A 20,715-nucleotide genomic window follows, 5' to 3' on the forward strand; every position below is an offset into this window, starting at 1 on the left:
GGAGTAAGTCTCGACCCAACAGAGGGTAAGGACAGTCTGGGATGACCATAATTGAATGGGATACCCAGTCCATTTCTTGGTTCACCAATTTTCAGGTAGTCCATGAATATATTTTGGTATCAGTGGCTCTTTGGAACCAAGATCTTTTCTTGGAAATGGGGCCATCGTCTTGGAGGAGAACCAAATGTTGAGGCTCTGTGTCCACCAAGAGTTGGGTGGGTCCATGCCCCGTCTACCCCTGTTGGGAGCTGACTTTTAGCAGAAAGTGGCTATCAGCTTTGCAGCCATCTTGAGCCATATACCCTGACACGACACTTGTTTTACATCAGCCTACAACAGCTGAGCACATTCTGATAACATCTTGGTTTAGATACCCTGGGTGTGTAAGACTAAAGGTGTGTGACTAAAGGTGTGACTTAGAGATCAGATTTAGAGACAAGACCTAAGGGCATGACTTAAAGGCGTGACCTAAAGGCAGGGATTAGAAGTGAGACATATAAAAGGCAGAGACAGACAGAAGAAATAGAGGAATACAACTAGGAACTAGAATGAGTACAACTAAGAACTAGGAACTAGGAACTCAAGACTTGGGACTTGGACTAGGAAGAGAGACTGAAGAATAAACAGGATTGAATCGCACTCTGGTCTCCATTCTTCGAGACCGTCCTCACTCTCTCTCTCTTGCTGAACCCTGACCCACAGACTGGAGCGACAGCTTGGGCTGGGAAACAGTGGCTGCCAAGCATGGAGTGGAGAGGGCCTCAACATTTTTGGCCGCCCAAAGTGGGGCAGCTTGGGCCTCAACATTTTTGCCGCCCAAACGTGGGCTAGTGTGGTTCCTGACATTTTTGCCGCCCAAACATGGGCTAGTGCAGTTCTCAACATACCCCAATCACTGTCTTCACACAGAGCTAATACCTTCACCATTTGGGGGTGTTTTCCTCAAGGCCTGAGATTTCCTGACCCTGGATTCTATTTGTTAGGGCACTCTCAGGCTCAGCAACTGGCTCCTTTACTTGCAATGTGCACACTGGTCTTTTTCAAGGAGTTTTCTATCTCCCTTTGATTGGAGTCTCTTTTTTCTACCTTCTCTTAACTACTATAGCCAAGATTTTCTGTAAATTCCTTTCCTGTCACCTTTCTTTTTCCTCATCTCTCTTTTATCTTCTTTCTTTTTCTTTCTCTGTTCTTTTTCTTTCTCCCTGATATGGTAGACTTCCTCAGCAACTCACACTAAACCTTTTAATGACTTATCTTGTAGTCCATCTAACCTCTGAAGCTTTTTTCTGGTATCTAATAGCCTTGTCTATACTGACAGAATGTCTCTGTAAGCTATTCTAGAAAAGCTGTGAGCAACTCATCTGATCCCTGCTTAACCTCACGTGCCTTGGTCAAAATTAGTGGGGTCTCATGTAGCTCTCTCAAGATCTGCCAATAGAATCTGGTGTAGGCTTTCAGGTGCCCCTTACCTTCTGCCACATGAAGATCTCAGTCAGATCTGGTCAGAAGTAACCCACTTTTGACCACGGCCTGGTCAATTGACATGGTCCCCATGTCTGAGGGAACATTCTTTCTTTTTGGTATCTTCTCTTGCTCTTTAGTCTTAAAGAGCACTCCTGACAGCCAAAACCTACAAGGGTCTTGGGGAAGAAAGGCTTTTATGTGGGTGGGAAGATTGTTTTTCTGCTAGATTCATCTAGGTAACTATATTGGGCACTTGGTCTGGGTGCCATATGTCTTGTGTATTCCTAAGGGTAATGCCACACTTCCCGAACAATGATGTCTATGTCCATCATCCCCAAGTCTCTGGTGTCCAACATTCTACTCTCTGTCTCTATGGATTTGGCTGATTTAGGGATTGTTCATGAGTAGGATCATGACCTAGGCATGGTGGTGCAATCTAGTAAGCCCATCACTGTGAAGGCTGAGATAGCAGGATTTCTGTGCATTTAAGACCAGCCTGGACTACACAGTAAGTTCCAGACTGGCCTGTACTGTACTGTATTGTACAGTATGTGACCCCTTCTAAGGAAAACTACTTGAAATGATACAGAAGTTATCCTTTGTATCTTTATGGAAAGTCTAAAAGCATAAATACTTAAATCTAGTCTTAGGCCAGTCACATGATAATGTCAGAGGGTGACCCTCAAACCCTGCTGGTATCATTAAATGCTCCCAGTGAGTCCAATGGGCATCCATGGAAACAAATGGGTTGGAGAGTTTGAGTCACATTTACTTCCAGTGAGTCCTCCCAGTTAAAAGCTTGCCTGAGCACCTGCTAACAGGTGCCTGAACTCTCTTATCTGTGGTTGATCCTTCCCCATATTTAAGCATTTGTTACAGCAATGTGATTGTGCTTTGACTCTGCAATGTCTTCACAGGCTGTGATTTAAACCACTGCTCCATGGTTGCTATCTGAAGGGACTGTGGAACCTAATTGTTTACCTACCCTACAAAAGTAAGGGGATATTGGGAGCCGCGTGAGCATGACAACATTCGCCATTATAAGATGGCGCAGGCATCCTGTCCTCCCACTAGTAAACAACTGACTGCGCAGGTGCAAAAGGCAAAAAGCGCGCCAAAGTCACTGCCCATCCTGGGGCGTATTATGGGTAATGAGTGAACAGCCAATCAGAAGTGAACACGTCACTCTAGGGTGTATATAAGCAGTGCCTTTTCCAGGCTTTGGGTCTTTCCGCTTCTGCATATACAAGAATAAAGCCTCGCTGTAGTAACCACCTGAACACCGCCTCACGTGTCTCTTCCGCAGGTGAAGGGGACACGGAGGGGCACGGAACATCTGGTGCCGAACCCGGATCTTCAAGGCGCAGCAGAGACCCCCCAAGTTTTGGGGCGGGTTAAAAGACTACAGGAACGAGGTACATCTCTGAGAGATATGCCTGGGGTGGAAGCCTTCATTGCGAGCGGACTTTCACTCACCGCCGCCGCTCCACTAGCTAGCCTTTTGTTTGCATTGCTTTTGCTTTCAGCTATTAGTGCAAGTCAAGAGGTTTCAGAAGAGGGCCACCCTAGCATACCAGAACCAGAGCGTGTTAGCCGGCATCAGGCCAAGGAGCCTGGGGATCAGGCCAAGGATCCTGGAGAAAAAGATCAGGCCAAGGAGCCTGGAAAGGGGAAGCAGGCAAGAAGGCCTGGACAAAAGAAGCAGATCCAGGAGTCTGGTAAAAAGAGAGAGTACTCAAAAGAAACAAGGGCTACTGCAGAGCCTGTTAAGGTTAAGGACCCTCCACTGGCTGGTGGAGAGAGAGTGGAGGACAAAAGGACCCCACTTTATGGCAGAATCTTTGGGGAACCAGAGCAAGCAATGCCAGTGATAGAACAGATGATCTTTGAAAATGCCACAGCTGAATGCTGTGCAGCCATTGTCCCTTGTAGGAACAAGGGGCTACAAGACTGGCTGAGAGCCTGTTGCGGCCTGGGAGGCCTCCTCACTAAGGCAGGACTTGCTTCGGCCCTTCTCCAAGGTCAGGGACTCGATAGGCCCCCACCATGGCCAGGGAGGGGAGCTGTTTGTGTTTATTCCACAGGTGAAGACAATTCAAATTGGGTCCCTACGCGGCTGGTGCAGATTGTGAAGAATGAAGCTAGATTGCAAGATGACGGCTCTGATTCTCCTGATACTGATGTTCGATTTGGGGATAAGTATACCACTATGGGCCATAGTTAGATCTTGGCCTGTTCCCATGCCAGTACATTCAAATTCTGCAGTGCTGCTATTGTTTACAGCTATTGAGTGTTACTTGGTTGCCCTGTTTCACAGAACACCTGCCAGCAGCCTGAGTTATACAATGCTACAAGTTTTCCATTAAATTTTACACTTTGTTTTGTGGCAGCAAAACTTTATAACATAAAGGTAATCTACTTGGTGTTGATTTTAGAGAAAATAGATTGCTTACATCGTTAAAGATTGGTTTTGTTTCTCAAAAATATGGGTATACTCTAATATTACAAAAGAGGCTTAAAAACATAGTTAAACTGCCAATATTCCATTGGCTACAGTTGGTAGTTCAACCGAGAGTTTGAAAATTTTTGATCTGCCTATGTTTATAGAGAAAAGATACAACACGTGTCTTTTAAAGTTTACAGTTTAAACTTAAGGTTTAAAGTTAAAGTTAAAGTCAAAATCGCACAGTTCAGGCCTAGCCAAGCCTCAGAGAGCAGGCTGGAGGGAGGTTAAGCACATTTACATTTGAATTAAGACAATGCAGACTGAGCTGCAGAAGCCCAGGTGCTAAGCATCCCTTTTGTTCTGGGTCTTCACTACCAGGTTCTAGAAATGTGTTTACTGGAATTCATCTTTTATCTTCATTGTTTCTTGTGAGAAGAGGGATAAATCTAAGACCCAAAGACATTACAACAGTCTGTGGGCTAAAAGTTATGATTATGTTGGAGACATTAAAATTATTCCTACTTCCCTCCATGAGTATAACTGTACCTGCTGATAAAATATTGTTCAAATTGTTTTAATTCCTTTATATTCAAAGTTGTTAAAAATGAGATGCTTTGGATTCCTCTAATATATGTAACAATTATTAGAGAATAAGGTTGGCTTCTATCCGATATATTCATTGGACTAAAAAAGATTGGTTATTAAATTAATCCAAAATAAAGTTCAAATTTAAGATTTATACAGCCTAACTTGCCTACTCCAGCTGCCGTTTCAGTATATGCTTATAGAATTATTATAGATATAAAAGATGTTTTTATACCATCCCTTTACTTTTCTGGTAAAGGTGAGAGGTTTACAGTCAGTAAATTTATTCATAATTTTTAAGAGCCCATGAAGCGATATTTGTTAGAAATAATTGCTTCAGAAAATGGTTGTTTTACATTATATATATATATATATATATATATATATATATATATATATATATTTGTTGCTTTAATACAAAAGATTAAGAGGTTAAATCTTTTAGTGTATATTATTCATTGTGTGATACTTTATTAGTGGATTTCTCTAAAGAAGTTTTTTCTGCAAGCCTTTGCTCCAATATAACAAGCTTTAAAAAAAATTTTTTTAGAGTACTTGTTGCTCCAGAAAGGATTCGAAGACAGTGTCTTTCAATATTTGAGACCTCAGTTATATCCTAATCAGACTGTGACACAGAAAATTGTAATAAAAATAGATAGTAGGGGCTGAAGAGGTGGCTCAGTGGTTAAGAGCACTGACTGCTCTTCCAGAGGTCCTGAGTTCAATTCCCAACAACCACATGGTGGCTCACAACCATTTGTGGTGGGGATCTAACACCATCTTCTGGCTTGTGAATGTACATGCAAAAAGAAAATGGTTTACTTTTAATCTTGATTTGCTCTTAGTGATTTTTAAAAATTGTTTAGAGATATTAATTGGCTAAAACCTCATCTTAAGCTTACCATAGGAGGATTTAAACCTCTGTTTGATATTTTCAAAGGGATGCAAGTCCTAATTCCCCTAGACAATTAACTAATAAAAGATAGATATCTTTGCTGAAAATAAAGTAAGCTGTTAGTTATCAACAGATAAATTATATAGACTATAATAAATTGTTGGCTGTTTGTGTTATTACTACTCATATGTCCACAACATCCCTTTGACAAAAGAAACCATTAATATGGATTTGTCTTTCTTCATTTACAAATAAAGTTTATATGATAAAATCCTAAAAACATTTTAGATAAAAGGTTTATTCTTTATTCCACATAACAATTAAATTGGTTATTGAATTATTAAATTTGGCCTATTACATGAGAAACATTTTAGACAAATTTGATAATCATATGTTACAGTTTTTCTCTATACATGCTTTTATATTTCTTAAAATTTACTATGCATGCAGACCATAGAAAAGATGTTTGCTATATTTACTATATTTACAGATGCCTCATCTATTGAGAAGACAGTATATGTAATTAAATCATATGTGTATTTTCTTGAGTTTACCCTGCTTCAACACAATTAAATTATGTCTTGTAGCCACTGTTTAGACTGTCAAAAAAAGGTGTATCTGCCTTTGTCTTGTTGAATGGTATATTTCATGAAGTACAAAATGTTTCAGCTACACGATCTAATATCTCTAGCCATTTGAATAACATTAAAATTAATAAGGTGTTTAGGAATGCATCTGCACAACCAGTGTCGGTGTGTGTGGACTCCCCATTTTTCTTTATGTTATCCAACTTTCAAAATAATTCTGATATGTTGGATTGTAGGAATGTTGCATGCCTTTTGGCACAATGCTGGAATGGATCACTAGACCTAGCCTTGGTTGTGCACGTGCCTACCTTTGTGCCCATCCCAGTAGAAGCTGATCCTGAAACTTTCCCTACTATATCATTATTGAGACATAAAAGAGACTTTGGCATTACTGCAGCCATTATCACTGCTATTACCATCTCTGCAGCTGCAGCTGTGACAGCCGGCACAGGCATGGTTAATAAAGTTACAGCAGCTACTGTTGTTAATCAAATTTCAGAAAAGACCTCTGAGGTTTTGACCATTCTACAGAAAGTGGATGCATACCTGACATCAGGCATCCTGTTGGTCAATCAGAGAGTTGATTTGCTCCAAGCCCATGTGGAGCAGCTCATGGATGTGGTTCAAACGAGCTGCGTGTCAGCAACCCCACATCTAGGTATTATACCTCTGAGATTTATGAATGATACATTTATTCAAAGCCATAATCTTTCTGCTTATTTACAAGGGAAGTGGACTGGGGAGCTGGACCAGGTACAGCAGCAATTGCAGATCCGGATCTTGAGCCTTGATGGAGCACGAGTGGACCCTGTTACCCCTGGCGATTTTACTTCTTGGCTTACCTCTGCCTTTTCCTTCTTTCTTAAAGGGTGGGGATAGGCCTGTTTGGTGCAGCCCTATGTTGTGGATTAGTGTTCATGTTATGGTTGGTCTGTAAGCTCAGAGCCCAACAAAAACGTGACAAGGTCGCTATCGCCCAAGCACTCATAGCCTTGAGCAAACATCTCCCTCTGAAATTTGGCTATCTAGGCTAAGAAAGTAGCTGATGACTGAGACCCTCAGGCGATGCACCCCAAGGGTTCAGCCCATTGCACTGGGTCGATGAGAGGTCTAAGTCTAACCAGCCCTTGTCTGAATAACTGTGGTACCTGAATATCTAGAGGTGTTGCGAGTGGGTACTGGACAGGGAATGTTACACGAGTGTGGATAGATTTCCCGAAAGTATGCCTGATTGCACAGAGGTTTGATGCCGAGAAACCTCCCCTGGTGGTGCCCCAGGGTGGAGGCTCCCTTTCCCCGCCAAAAGGCATCGAGATGGGTATGGGAAGTATCCCTCATTGCACGACTACGAGAGAAGAAACCCATTAAAATATCTCATTTTGCACAGGGGATCAGGCCTCTGCTTTCCCTCACTGAGTTGGTGCTGCGCTTGATAGGCAATAGGCTGTTCCATCTTAAATATATAGATAGGGGGAGATGTTGGGAGCCACATGAGCGTGACAGCATTCGCCATTACAAGATGGCTCAGGCATCCTGTCCTCCCACTAGTAAACAACTGACTGCGCAGGTGCAAAAGGCAAAAAGCGCGCCAAAGTCACTGCCCATCCCGGGGCGTATTATGGGTAATGAGTGAACAGCCAATCAGAAGTGAACACGTCACTCTAGGGTGTATATAAGCAGTGCCTTTTCCAGGCTTTGGGTCTTTCCGCTTCTGCATATACAAGAATAAAGCCTGGCTGTAGTAACCATCCGAACACTGCCTCACATGTCTCTTCCGTGGGCGAAGGGGACACAGAGGGGCGGGGAACAAGGGGAAGGCCTTTAAAGGTTTTACCATGTTTTCCTTTGATCTGTGCATCCTCTGGTCAGCTGTGATGTGAACAGCCTCTGCCACACATTCTACTGCTGAGATCTGAGCTGCTCGATCATGCTACCCCACCATAATGGACATACTTCTTTAGACATACATTTTTCTCAATCTGCTTTAATATGGGTTCAAACTCTCTTCTAGCTCACTACCCACCAGAGGCAGTGGAAAAGAAAGGTTATTATGATACAGGGAAGTGGACCTGTGTCCTGGCCCAGAGGGGATTCAACGAGACCCTAGGGAAGGGGGCGAAAGAATGAAAGGACAAGAGACACAAAGAAGAAGCAGTAGTCAGAATGTCTGATCAAGTGCTTAACCTTTATTGTTCAGGCTGCTATTATAAAGACAAGCAGGTGGGAAGATCATCTAACAGTCAGGGTCCAGGGCCATCCTGTAATGGCAAAGTTCTCTAGTCCCATAAGCTTTCCTTAGCCCATACCACTTATCTAAATATATTCTCACAAGCAAGAGGGCAATAAAACATTTCTGGGCTCAAGTTGCTTATCTGATTAATATTTTCTCTCAGGCAGGAGAACAATAAAGTATTCCTTAACTCAGGCTGTTTACCTAACTGGCATGTGCCCTTAGGCAGGAGGGCAATAATGTCTTGGCTCCCAGCATCTCCTCTTTTTTTAACATTTTTTTTAAAGAGACTGGTCTGAGAAAGCAGACATTTGGAAATCTCATCAACAGATGAGTGGGCATTAATCAGAGGGGGGAATTATTGATCTGATCCTCCTAGTATCATTCAAAATGGTGCTTTTGGGGAGGAGAGGATTAATTGTCTCATGGGCTTTATATAATATGAAGGGTCCTAGTTGGCCACTTTGAGACACAAGAAATCAACCCCAACCTCTATGCAATCAGGTTTGCTTCAAGGGAGACTAAGATGCAGACAATTTGGGTTATCCCCCTGATGTACCTCATCACATACCTTTGCAGGTACCCATGCTGTGTTTACACCATGCTGAACCAATGTGCACAGATCTGAGTTCTATGCAGCTTCTAAAAGAGATATGCCAATGCAAGGCTCAGCCAAGCCTTTATCAGCCAGATCAAGTCTATGATAATGTACTTGTAAAGGTTTGGATGCAAAGGAGTCAATTTGTTGTTTTATAAAGCCAATGAGTCTGTTAAAGGCCCAAGGGCTGAAAGCCAAAAGGAGAAGGAGACCAACAACAGGACCCAGGATGGAAGGGAGAAGGCTTGTAAGCCAAGGAGAGGCAGAGAACCAGTTTTTAAGCCACCCCTCTTCTTGTTCTCATTGTTTCTTTCACCATTCTAATCGCCCTCTGATCTTGGCCGTATTATTTTTAACTATCCTGGTATGGTCAGTATAAAAACAGCATTTCTCCTTGATGCAGCACAGAACCCCCTTTGCTGAAGGAAAAGCAGGCAAAGACCTCTGCAATTTTGGAAGACTGCTTCAGACAGTGAAACAAGGGATTTTTCCAGATTAGTGATGCCAATCATCTCTAGCTGTTCAATGTCATTGTCAAAGTTCTGAGTTATGCAAGTCCTAAGGCTGGCATCAGGATTATACCCTCCAACAGCAAACAGCACTGGAGTCTCATTTTTACCTGAAAAGAAAATAGGAAGGGAATTCTCAGGGAGATCTCTCTTCCCTGGATCTCAATTGTTATTCATTTTATCTACAATTGGTCCCGGCTTTGTGGAAGTATCTATTTTTTTCACTAATCTTTCAGGCAGTCATCTAGCCATACCTTCTTTGGTATTAAACAGACATATCAGTCCTCAACCCCATATGAGAACTGAGTCTGGGCCATTCCATTTAAAGTTAAGAGGGTCCTTCCACATAACTGTAGCATAATTTCTATTGGTCTCAGTATGCCAGAGGTGATCGACAGCAGATTTGCCATGAACATCCAGATTTAGAAAATTGAGAAAGAACAAAGGCATGATGGAGAGTATTTCTGGGAGACCCCTTCTGGGTATATAACTCCCCCTCTTTTGTTTTTTAAAAGCCAATTTTTCAGATTTCCTTGTAAAACCAGAGCAGAATCACCAGTAGCTGCTCCTCTCACACTCAGAGAATTATGAAGATATTATTTTAAAGTTCTATAATATCTGTTTCACAATACCTTGTCCTTGAGGATTATAAGGAATCCCAGTAATATGGGAAATATTAAATTGTGAACAAAACATCTCAAATGTCTGACTGCAATAGCCAGTTCCATTATCTATCTTAATCTGATATGGAACACCAAGCATAGAAAGATAATGTAGGCAATAACTAATTAAATTTTTGTTGCTTCTCCTGTTAAAGCAGTTGTAACTAGAAAGCCTAAAAAGGTGTCAAGTCACATGTACATGTTTTAATTTTCCAAAATCAGAAATGAATAACATCTACTTGCTATAATCGATTAGGTATAATTTCTCAAGGATTAACACCATTTTGAAAAAAATTGAGGACACTGAGAACAAGTTTTTGCAATTTGACTTGCGCACTCTCTAGAAATACCAAATTATTGTCTCAACCTATTATTATTAAACATATGTAACAATCACTAAGCAATAGCACACCCCTTTAGAGTAGATCTCTGCAGATCCACAAAGATGTACTGTCTTGTGGTGATGCTATATAGACAAAGAGATGACTTCTTAAGTCTTAATGATGATCCTATAGGAATTCCTAAACTTATATCAATGATTATTAAGCTCTTTTATAGTGGGACTGCTATCAGGTCCCTTTCTGATAGTCAAAACTGCAATGAGAACTCTGCCAGTATTCCAAGTGTCATCAGTTAATTGCTCTTAGATAGAAACCAGACTTTCTCCTACACAGAGCACATTTCAAGAGGTTGTAAAACAATTAACCGAAGTCATTAAAAGGGAACTAATGATTTATTATAGGTTCTAGGACAGAAGATAAAATATTGCCTGGGTTTATCAATACAAAACTTCACTAATAACTTAGTTACAGTTTTAAACCTTCAGTGAACCTGTGGAGCTAGACAGGTGATAAATGTTTAGCCAGATAATTACTCCTAATAGATATGCATGTAAACATTTTCTGTTATAAACTTCTTTTTCAATTTATGATTTGATTTTTGGTATGAACTTGTGATGAACTTTGTAACATGTGATCATGTATTCTGAAAGATGTATAAGTACTGAGGACAACGAGATGAGAGGCAGATACAATGGAGAAATAGAACAGAACTCTTTGCCTTTCCCCACTTAGAGTAGCATGTAGGATAGAACTTTTCCCTTTTCCCAGATAGAAGTTTTCCTTTTCTCCACTTAGGACTTTCCCACTTCTCCCCTTAGATAGCTTTCATAGGAAACTTTTTACACTTAGTAATAAATTCTATGATAACTTCTCTAAGGTTTTTTTCTTCCTGCTACCTCAGACTAGCAGGCATAAGTTAGAGCCCAGCAGTTTCTGCTGAGATAAAACAAAGTCTGTTTACTTAATCCTTGGCTGTTTTTAGGATGAGGTACTAAGTGCCAGAAACTGTAGTTTCTGGCCTCAGAGAAGGCAGATTTCTGCCATCACAGAAGGCAGGTCAGCTACAGTAGCATAGTAACTTAGATAAGTAAACTGTCATTATACAGCAACCCTAAATATCTTGTAAGACAAAGTCTTACCCCTCACCGATACTCTTCCCCCTCCACTGCCTGAAGAAGAACCAACAAGAAGAAAAAAGACTCCACACCCCAAGCCAAGGCTGGCCCCCCAGCAATATAAAGAATAAGATTGTATGGCCAATCGTTTCTGTAAGGCCTATAGTCTTCCTGGTATACAAATCTGCTGTGGCATTTTCCTGGGGGTCCAGACAACCAAGCATGAGCTCTTAAATGTCTTATAAAGTTAAGAAAAAGTACATGTTTCTTAAATTAAGCTGTATTTACAAAATTTGGGAATTAGCAATATGTAAAAAAGGAACAATTTCAAGCAATTATAAACCATGAGCTATATACTTGTCATGAGTATAAAAATGGAAAGTTTGATTTTTCAGCATTTCAAACAGTGGCTACAACACGTAATTTAATTATTTGTGCTGAAGTAGGGGAAACTCAAGACAATGAACATGTAATCCAATTACATATACTGTCTTCCCATTAGATGAGCTGTCTGTAAATACAGTAAACATATTTTCTATGGGCTGCATGCATAAATTTACAAGAAATACAAAAGCATGCATAGAGAAAAACTGTAACAACTTGTCTTTTGGATAATGATTATCAAATTTGCCTAAAAAGATGGTCATGTAATAGGCCAAATATCAGTATTCTTTAATAACCAATTTAATTGCTGTTTGGAATAAGGAATATTTCATTAAGTTCTTTCTCAAAATACTTTTGTGATCCTGACCTACAATTCTGTATTAACACAGCAAGAGCTTCAGAACAGGGTGTTAAAACTTTCTTTGGAGATGAAGAAATATGAATCCACATTAATGGTCTCTTTTTCCAAAGGGCTGCTGTGAAACAGCCAACAACTAATCAGTCTGTATAATGCATCTACTGATAACTAACAGCTTCCTCTACTTTCTGCAAAGCTATTTCTCCTTCATCAGCTAATTATCAAGGGGAATTAGGATTTGCATCCCCCATGAGAACATCAAACAGAGGGTTAAGTCCTCCTGTGGTGAGCTTAAGATGAGGTCTTAGCCAATTAGCATCTCCTAGAAGCTTTTGAAAATAGTTTAAAGTAAGTAAACTATCTTTTCTTATTTGAATTTTCTGTTGCAGTAATTATTTAAAAAAAATTTTTAAAAGCCACCAGTCATGCCGACTATCTAAGCTGTGGCGGGTCTGCCTAGCTCAGCCACCATGTTCTGTGGCCAGAGGCCATGTGTACGCCACAGTTAGAAACAGTCAGCCAAAATCATCAGCCCTGCCACTCACAAGACACCAGGGTGGGAAATGGCTCTGTCAATCTTCCACACTGTCTCCATGAGGCTGGGCATAGCCCAGACCATCCCGCCATCCATGTGGGCTTGGTACAAAAATGAGACTCTAATGCTTAAATATCAATCAAAGGCTTTATATATTTAGTAATGCTCAATAACAATATGCCTGTACAATTAAAATTGTTTCCCAATTAGCTAACCTAAATATAAGTTGCTACCCATGACTGCTCTCCATACCTGTGTGGTTCTCCATAACTCTTACATCTCTGCTCTCTCTACCTCCTCCTCTTCCTTTTCCTCATCCTCTCCTTACTCCTCTTCTTCCTCTCCTTACTCCTCCCACCTTATCTCCTCCTACAATTTTCTGTGCCACAGTTTGTTTAGGAATATAACTGGTGTCTCAAATATTGAAAAGATATTGCCTTTGAATTTTTTCTGAAGTAACAAGCACTCCCCAAAATTTTAAAGCTCATTGTATGAGAGCAAAGGCTTGCATTAAAACACTTTCAGAGGGATCAGCTAATAAAATACCATACAATGAATAATAAACACTGAAAGATTCAAACTCCTAACTTTTTGTATTGAAGCAACAACAATTTTTTTTTATATAATAAAGGGTGATTAGCAATTCCTTGAGACAAAATTTTCCAATGATATTACCTCATGGGCTCCTAAAAATTATAAGCAAACTCACTGAATGCAAATCTCCCACCTTCACCAGGATGTAAAGGAACTGTATAAAAGCAATCTTCTAAATCCATAATAATTCTATATGCATTTCCTGGAATGGCAGCTGGAGTAGGCAAGCCAGACTGTAATGTCCCACAAGTTTCATAAATATTGTTTGAACTTTGTTTTGGATTAATGAAATAACCAATCTCTCATAGCTGAGTGAGAGTATCAGATAAAGACCAAGTTAAGGCCAATCTTGTCCTCTCTTACTCCTTGAGCAATTCTTTTATTAGCAGGCACAGCTATGCCATGGAGGGAAGCAGGCATAATTTTAATTTTTCTAGTATAATCATTATCTATTACTTTTGACCCATAAGCTGTCTGTTGTGAATGTCTTTGGGTCTGAGGCTGACCTTTCCTCCCCAAGGTCCAGAAAATACCTTTCTAGGGGCTGGTCAGGATGACCAAGACAAAAGGAATGTCACACAAGCTTCTGTTGAGCCCACTCTGAGCTTTGTCTCAACTCAAATGTAAATGTTCTTACTCGGGGCCTAAAAAAGTCTGTTATTACCTTTGTTTGGGGGACAATCATTTCTACAATGACCCAGATCTTCACATTTAAAACATCTTTTATCCCTTCACTTCTGTGAAAGCATTGCTTGCACAGTGGTTCCTTGTAAGGCAGCAGCCATAGCCAAACATTGATTGTATGAGGGCCCAATTTTAGCAAACATGAATGTATCCAGGTACGTCTGTCTTTGCTTTCTATGGCTGGATAGCTGTGCAGCAGGCCACATTAGCATTCTTATAAGCCAACTGTGTAACAAAAGGAAGTATTCATCAGGGCCTTGTTTAATCCCAGATAAAACTCGCACTGAGATCACCTTTTCAATCTTGGGGGGCTAATTTTGCCTCTACCATTGTATCTAATAAAAGTGGCACCAGGCCTGTAATGTGTTAGGGGCAGCCCTACTTATACACTGAAGGCCTGGGGTCAGCTACAGGCATGCTAACACAAAGTCTTGGAAAAAACCCTGAAACAGATGGCTAGAAGCTATTGTAAACAAGCAGCTTTGGTGGAAAGTTGCCAAGTCTTAGTCATAGACCTTGTAGATCGGTAACCTTGATGAATAGTACCAACTTAGATAAGGAACAAGTAAATCATAGGTGGTGTCATAGTGACCTGTCCTCTGAAGCTTCACCCAGCTGACACTCTGTTCTGGAAGATATCTGCATTCCCCCTGAACACCTACACTCCTGTGTCATCCCCTTCTTCACATCCTGCCTTTTTCTGTATATAACCCCTGTGTGAAAAAGTAAAAATTGCGATTTGATCAGATTATAGACAGATCACCATTCTTTGCATCTTTACCTGTTCCCCTCCCCCTCTCTTTCAGGTGACCTCCTGGACCCCTGTTAATGCCCTGCTGGACAGGACAGTAATGTGCCACAGCTGTTTTTAACTCTTTTATTCAACTCTACCTGCTCGATCCTCTTCTCAACTATAAACATATGTGAGTGAAAAAAACCTCAAACTCACAATTGAACTGCCAACCACAGCCAATGGATTACTGGCAGTTTAACTATATTTTTAAGTTTCCTTTGCAATATTAGAGTATAGCCATAATTTTGGGAAACAAAACCAATTTTTAACAATGTAAATAATCCGTTTTCTCTAAAATCAACACCAAGTGCATTACTTTTATCTTACAAATTTTGGCTGCCAGTTCTTATATATGAATGCATGATAGTGCATCTTTTAATATCTCACTAAAGAGATATTGTTTTAAATCTTATCCTTTATACATCTGGTTTCTGAATGACTCCTATCCTGAGTTACCAGGTTTAAGCCAGCTTTCTGTTAGCAAAGTTGCAAATTTTTAATCATACCCAATAACTTATAGGCAAATAATGTATAACCAAGACACATAGAATATTTGTATACTTTTAAAAGCAGTCAGAAACAAAAATGAAGTAGATGCAAATCTTATATATTTTATCCACACTTTTTTTTTTTTTTTTTTTTTTTTTTTTTTTTTTTTTTTTTTTTTTTTTTTTTTTTTTCTTTTTCTAGCTGTAATTTCAAGAGAAAAGCACCTTGTCACTTGTTGGACCCAATAAACACAAAAAGTCACAGAGACTTTTTAAAGGAAAAACAATTATCAGCTTTCTTGTCATATAAGCCAAAAAGCTGCTGACCCCTTTAAAGGCAGATTATGTAAACAATCAGTTCCAGGCAGGGCTCCTCCTGCAGTGCCTTACTCCCAGCCACAGATCAGGGTAACTTATCCATCAGCTTCTGTTGAATAAATAGAAACTGCCTTTTAAACAAGTTTTACACTAAATCAAGGGGATGGATAGCCAGCAGTTTTAACCATTTTTTTCTTTTGAACAAGAAACACAGAACAATAATCATTGAAAAAAACAAACAGAAAACAACCCCAAACCAGACAACTGACACCCTTGGACAGATTGGTGCTCCAAGGACAGACAATAGGCAGAAAAAGCAGAACTAAGGATCTCTCCAGTAAGAGCCAGAGAAAAAGCAGAACATCTCCTGATTTTCTCCTGCTCCCAGGAGGGCTTTGAAAAAGCCTTTTCCTTTTCTTTTGCTAACATAGCTGGAGACTAGACAACTGCTTTAGCACTTTCTCTCTCTCATCTTCAAGATTTAACTTTTTATCTCCTTCTTAGGAGCTGTAGCCTTTTCTCATCAATATTCCCCTCTTGTGGAAACCATGGACAAACATCACCAACAAAATCAAAGAATCTTTTAAGATCCTTTTTCTTAACCTTAGTCCTCGTGTCTTGAGGGACTCCTTAAGACCCTTTAAGAATAAATCATGTTTGCTTAATGCTTGTCCCAGAATTGCGTTGCTTTTTTCTTACCTTAACTGGATCAATCTCACAGGTGGGTGATTCTGTGGTGACCACAATACAAATCTCTCTTCACTCGTGTTCACAGTGAAGCCACGATCCTATGTTTGAGGTACATCCATGTGGAAGCAATGTTCAATCAGACCCTGACCCCAAAGGCCACATGTCGGGTGCCAATGGCCTGGCCTGTGGGGTATTTCACCCCTAGGGAAGGGGGTGAAAGAATGGAAGGACAAGAGACACAAAGAAGAAGCAGTAGTCTGAATGTCTGATCAAGTGCTTAACCTTTATTGTTCAGGCCACCGTTATAAAGACAAGAGGTGGGAAGGTCATCTATCAGTCAGGGTCCAGGGCCATCCCATAATTTCAAAGTTCTCTATGCCCACAAGCATTCCTTAGTCCATACTGCTTATCTAAATATTTTCTCACAAGCAAGAGGGCAATAAAACATTTGTGGGTTCAAGTTGCTTATCTGATTAATATTTAATCTCAGGCAGGAGGGCAATAAGTTATTCCTTAACTCAGGCTGTTTAACTAGCTGCCATTTGCCCTCAGGCTAGAGGACAATAAAGTCTTGGCTCCCAGCAGATCTGTTTAAGAATAGTTCTTTGGGATGATTCCTATCTTTGTTGTTCTCAATCTAGTCCACTAGCAAACACCAAACATAATCTTCAGCTGCAGACAAGTTCACTCAGCAGATACCATATGAATCAGCAATTGCAGTTCAATCCAGAAGAAACCTTGAGGCTTGCCAACCGCCTGAGCTTGAGGCAGCAACAAGAAATCACAGGAACCTCATGAGAAGTTCTTTGGCCAGTTTGTCTCTATGAAGTCACCACAGTGAAGCTCAGCAATCCAATGTAAGGTGAACCAATACATGCGTGTCATCAGCAAAGAATAGTGAGGCAGAGCAAAGTGAACCAATGCCTGAGCTCCCACTGATAGTGAGGTAATATTTAAATTACTCCTAAACATCACTTGTCCTTTTAGCTGTATGCTATAGTACAACTTCCTTTCACATGTGTCTGCTTCAGGTAAACATTCTTTTACCTGTGTCCCTGTTGGGGCCTAGACTGGCCCACTTTGGGCAGTCTAAAATGTTGAGGCCCTCTCCACTCCGTACTTGGCGGCCACTGTTTTCCGGTCCAAGCTGCCGCTCCTGTCCTCGGGTCAGGGTTCAGCAAGAGAGAGAGTGAGGAAGGACTCGAAGAATGGAGACCAGACAGAGTGTGTTTCAATCCTGTTTATTCTTCAGTCTCTCTTCCTAGTCCAAGTCCCAAGTCTTGAGTTTCTAGTTCCTAGTTCCTAGTTGCACTCCTCATTGTACTCTTCCAAGTGTCTAATGTCTACTCCTACTCCTAGTGTCTGAATCTCTGTTACTCCAAATTGTTCTCTAAGTTGTACTCTCTAAAGTGTCTGATTCTCTCTCTCTCTTCTGTCTGCCTCTCCCCTTTATGTCTCACTTCTAAGCCACGACTTCAGGTCACACCTTTAATCATGCCCTTAGGTCTTGTCTCTAAATCTGATCTCTAGGTCACACTCTTAAGTCACACACCTTTAATCTCACACACCTTTAATCTCACACACCTTTAATCTCACACACCCAAGGAAAGTCCTGGGTATCCAAAGCAAGATGTTACAAAGCAGAGTGTGCTCAGCTGTTGTAGGCTATTGTAATACAAGTCTCATGTCAGGGTATATGGCTCAAGATGGCTGCAAAGCTGATAGCCGCTTTCTGCTAAAAGTCGGCCCCCAACATGTCCCCAGCAAAACATTGTTTGACATAGCTGACTTTCCAAAGAAACCAGAATTTTCCACTTCACTTCTGCTGCTAAGATCTGAGCTCTTTCCTCAGCCTGCTTCCCCACTGCAATGGGCTGAGCCCTCTGAAGCCTTGAAGTAAAATTAACAAAAAACAAAAACAAACAAAAAGCTTGCCTCTGTTATAGGGAGTTGGAAGTGAGTAATATGAGCAGCTCCATGGTTAAAATTCTATTTTCATCAACATGGGACTCAATTATGAAATGAGAGTGAATTGGTCTTAAACAGAAGCTGGTAACTTTTTAAAGTTCTGGGGCCAGAAGTCCAAGCTCAGGGCAGCATCAGATTTGTATTCTGTGGAGAGCACTTCAGACTTCATGGTTGGGTTCTGGTGAGGGCACTTCAGACTGCATGGTTGTGTTCTGGTGAGATTGCTTCAGGTTTCATGGTTGGGTTCTGGTGAGAGCACTTCAGACTGCATGGTTGTGTTCTGGTGAGGGCACTTCAGAGTGCATGGTTGTGTTCTGGTGAGATTGCTTCAGGTTTCATGGTTGGGTTCTGGTGAGAGCACTTCAGACTGCATGGTTGTGTTCTGGTGAGGGCACTTCAGAGTGCATGGTTGTGTTCTGGTGAGATTGCTTCAGGTTTCATGGTTGGGTTCTGGTGAGAGCACTTCAGAGTGCATGGTTGGGCTCTGGTGAGAGTGTTCTAGGCTGCAGGCAGCCACCTTGTTGCTGTGTGCTCCTGGCTTTTCCTTAGCTAAGGATTCCTACTCTTCTTAATGCTGATTAGATTTTTTTTGTTTGGTTCAGTTTTGGTTCATTTTTTTGTTTTCTGGGGTTTTTTTGTTTGTTTGTTTGTTTTACAAACAGATTGACACAGCTCAGGATTGCCTCAGACTTGCTAATGCTGGCCTTGAACTCTTGATCCTGTTGCTTCCATTTCCCAAGTGCTAAGATTAACCACCTTGCCTGGTGCTAACTGAATCTTGAGAGTCCCACTCTTATGACATTATCTAAATCTAAATCAAGTTGCCTTCCAAGAAATCTCACAAATAAGTATTATCATTTTGGGAGGCTCAGTTCCAGGGAGTCACAATTAACCAGTCGTTTTCAAGTATTTGCTACTCACTACTTTACCAGTGAGATTTAATATCCTCAATGTCGTATGTATTAGGAATAGTTTCTCCAGATACTTATATTCTTATATTCTTTGCCGATTTATCTGTTACAATGTTTAGGTTTTTTTTTTTTTTTTTTTTTTTTTTTTTTTTTTTTTTTTTTTTTTTTTTTTTTTATGTGCGAGAGCACACTATGCTGCAAGAAGGCCAATACTTTTGTTACATATGGGGTAAAGCACTACAGCTTGATTCTATTTTGAAAATATTGCTTTTAGATTTTTAATAGTTCTCTGTGTGTGGTGTATGTACATGCTTGTACAGGTATATGCACATATATGTGCAGATGTGCATACACATGTGTGGAGAGATCAGAGGACAATGTTGGCTATCATCCTCTATTGGCAGCAGTAGGTTCTCCTTAGGATGGATGCCCTCACCAGCCATGGGTAGTTGGCTGGATTTACAGTGCTCAGCATGAATTCCCTCCTACTGAGCAAGTCTGAAGTTCAATCTCACAGCTGTTGGTTATCCCCAAGAGGTAAGTGACTTTAATGCACCTTTGGGTATATGTTTTCGTTCTGTCCATTGTTGTAGTTCCTACACTTTACAGCTGGATATGGTCATTTATGACTTCTCTCCCTTGATAGGTCACACAGCACCTTCATGTACTATGAGAGCTCTTCCTTAGGGAGGAGGCTTTCAGGTCAGTCCCATTTCATTTTCTCCAAATCCTGTGTCTGAAATGCAGGTGTCATCAGCATTAGGGTCTCCAAATTCTGGGAGGAGCCAAGGGCAGGAACAGTAGCCTGTGTTGTTTTGAGAAACTTTTGGGTTCCCCTGACCAAAATCTCAAAGATAAATTTCCCATGTGTAGTGGTTTGAATATGTTTGGTCCAGGGGGTAGCACTATTTGAAGGTATAGCCAAGGAGTAGGTGTGTCACTGTGGGTGTGGGCTTTTAAGACCCTCATCTTAGCTGCCTGGCAGCTAATCTTTTTCTGTTGGCCTTTGGATGAAGATGTAGATCTCTCAGCTCCTATTGCACCATGCCTGTCTGGACACTGCCATGCTCCTGCCTTGATGATAATGGACTGAACCTCTGAACCTGTAAGCCAGCACCAATTAAATGTTGTTTTTAAGAGTTGCCTTGGTCATGATGTCTGTTCACAGTAGCAGAACCTGAACTAAGACACCATGCCTGATCCTAAAGCTTTTATTAAATAGTCTCTAGGGGGAAATCTTTATTACCTCAAGTGCTATAAGTTCATTTAAAACACACACACACACACACACAGACACACACACACACACATTTTTAAGTAAACATACAATAGCATATTTCCGTAAGGCATTTCAAGCATCGTTATTTCTCCCTCCCCTCCCTCTCCACTGTATTGCCCTTCCTGCCATCTCCATTTTCCAGTGTCCTTCTATGCCCTTTTCTAGTTGTGTGTCTGGGTATAACAACAATAATTTGAGAAAGAATGGGAAGGGGATACAGCAGGAGTAGGAGAGGGGTGAGAAAGGGGAAGAAATGATATAAATACAATGTTCATGTATGA

The 20,715-nt window shown here is 40.8% G+C and overlaps 2 long non-coding RNA genes across 4 annotated transcripts in view; one reads left to right on the forward strand and one right to left on the reverse strand.

The window, feature by feature from the left end:
* Positions 1 to 16,541, reverse strand: part of LOC143444009 (uncharacterized) — a 58,779-nt gene extending 42,238 nt beyond the window's left edge. For 2 of the 3 annotated variants that reach the window (XR_013113472.1, XR_013113470.1), the window contains exon 1: positions 16,286 to 16,535. This is a non-coding gene — a long non-coding RNA (uncharacterized LOC143444009). Of the gene's footprint in view, positions 1 to 1,469; positions 1,641 to 16,285 lie in introns of all 3 variants that reach the window. The other variant, XR_013113471.1, reaches the window with a different exon arrangement.
* A 580-nt stretch (positions 16,542 to 17,121) lies between these two features.
* Positions 17,122 to 20,431, forward strand: LOC143444010 (uncharacterized). The gene is made up of 3 exons (XR_013113473.1): positions 17,122 to 17,222; positions 19,560 to 19,692; positions 19,802 to 20,431. It is a non-coding gene; the product is annotated as an uncharacterized LOC143444010 (long non-coding RNA).
* Positions 20,432 to 20,715: the final 284 nt, after the last annotated feature.

Source organism: Arvicanthis niloticus, chromosome 12, assembly GCF_011762505.2.
Source record: "Arvicanthis niloticus isolate mArvNil1 chromosome 12, mArvNil1.pat.X, whole genome shotgun sequence".
In the NCBI taxonomy this organism is placed as follows: domain Eukaryota; kingdom Metazoa; phylum Chordata; class Mammalia; order Rodentia; family Muridae; genus Arvicanthis; species Arvicanthis niloticus.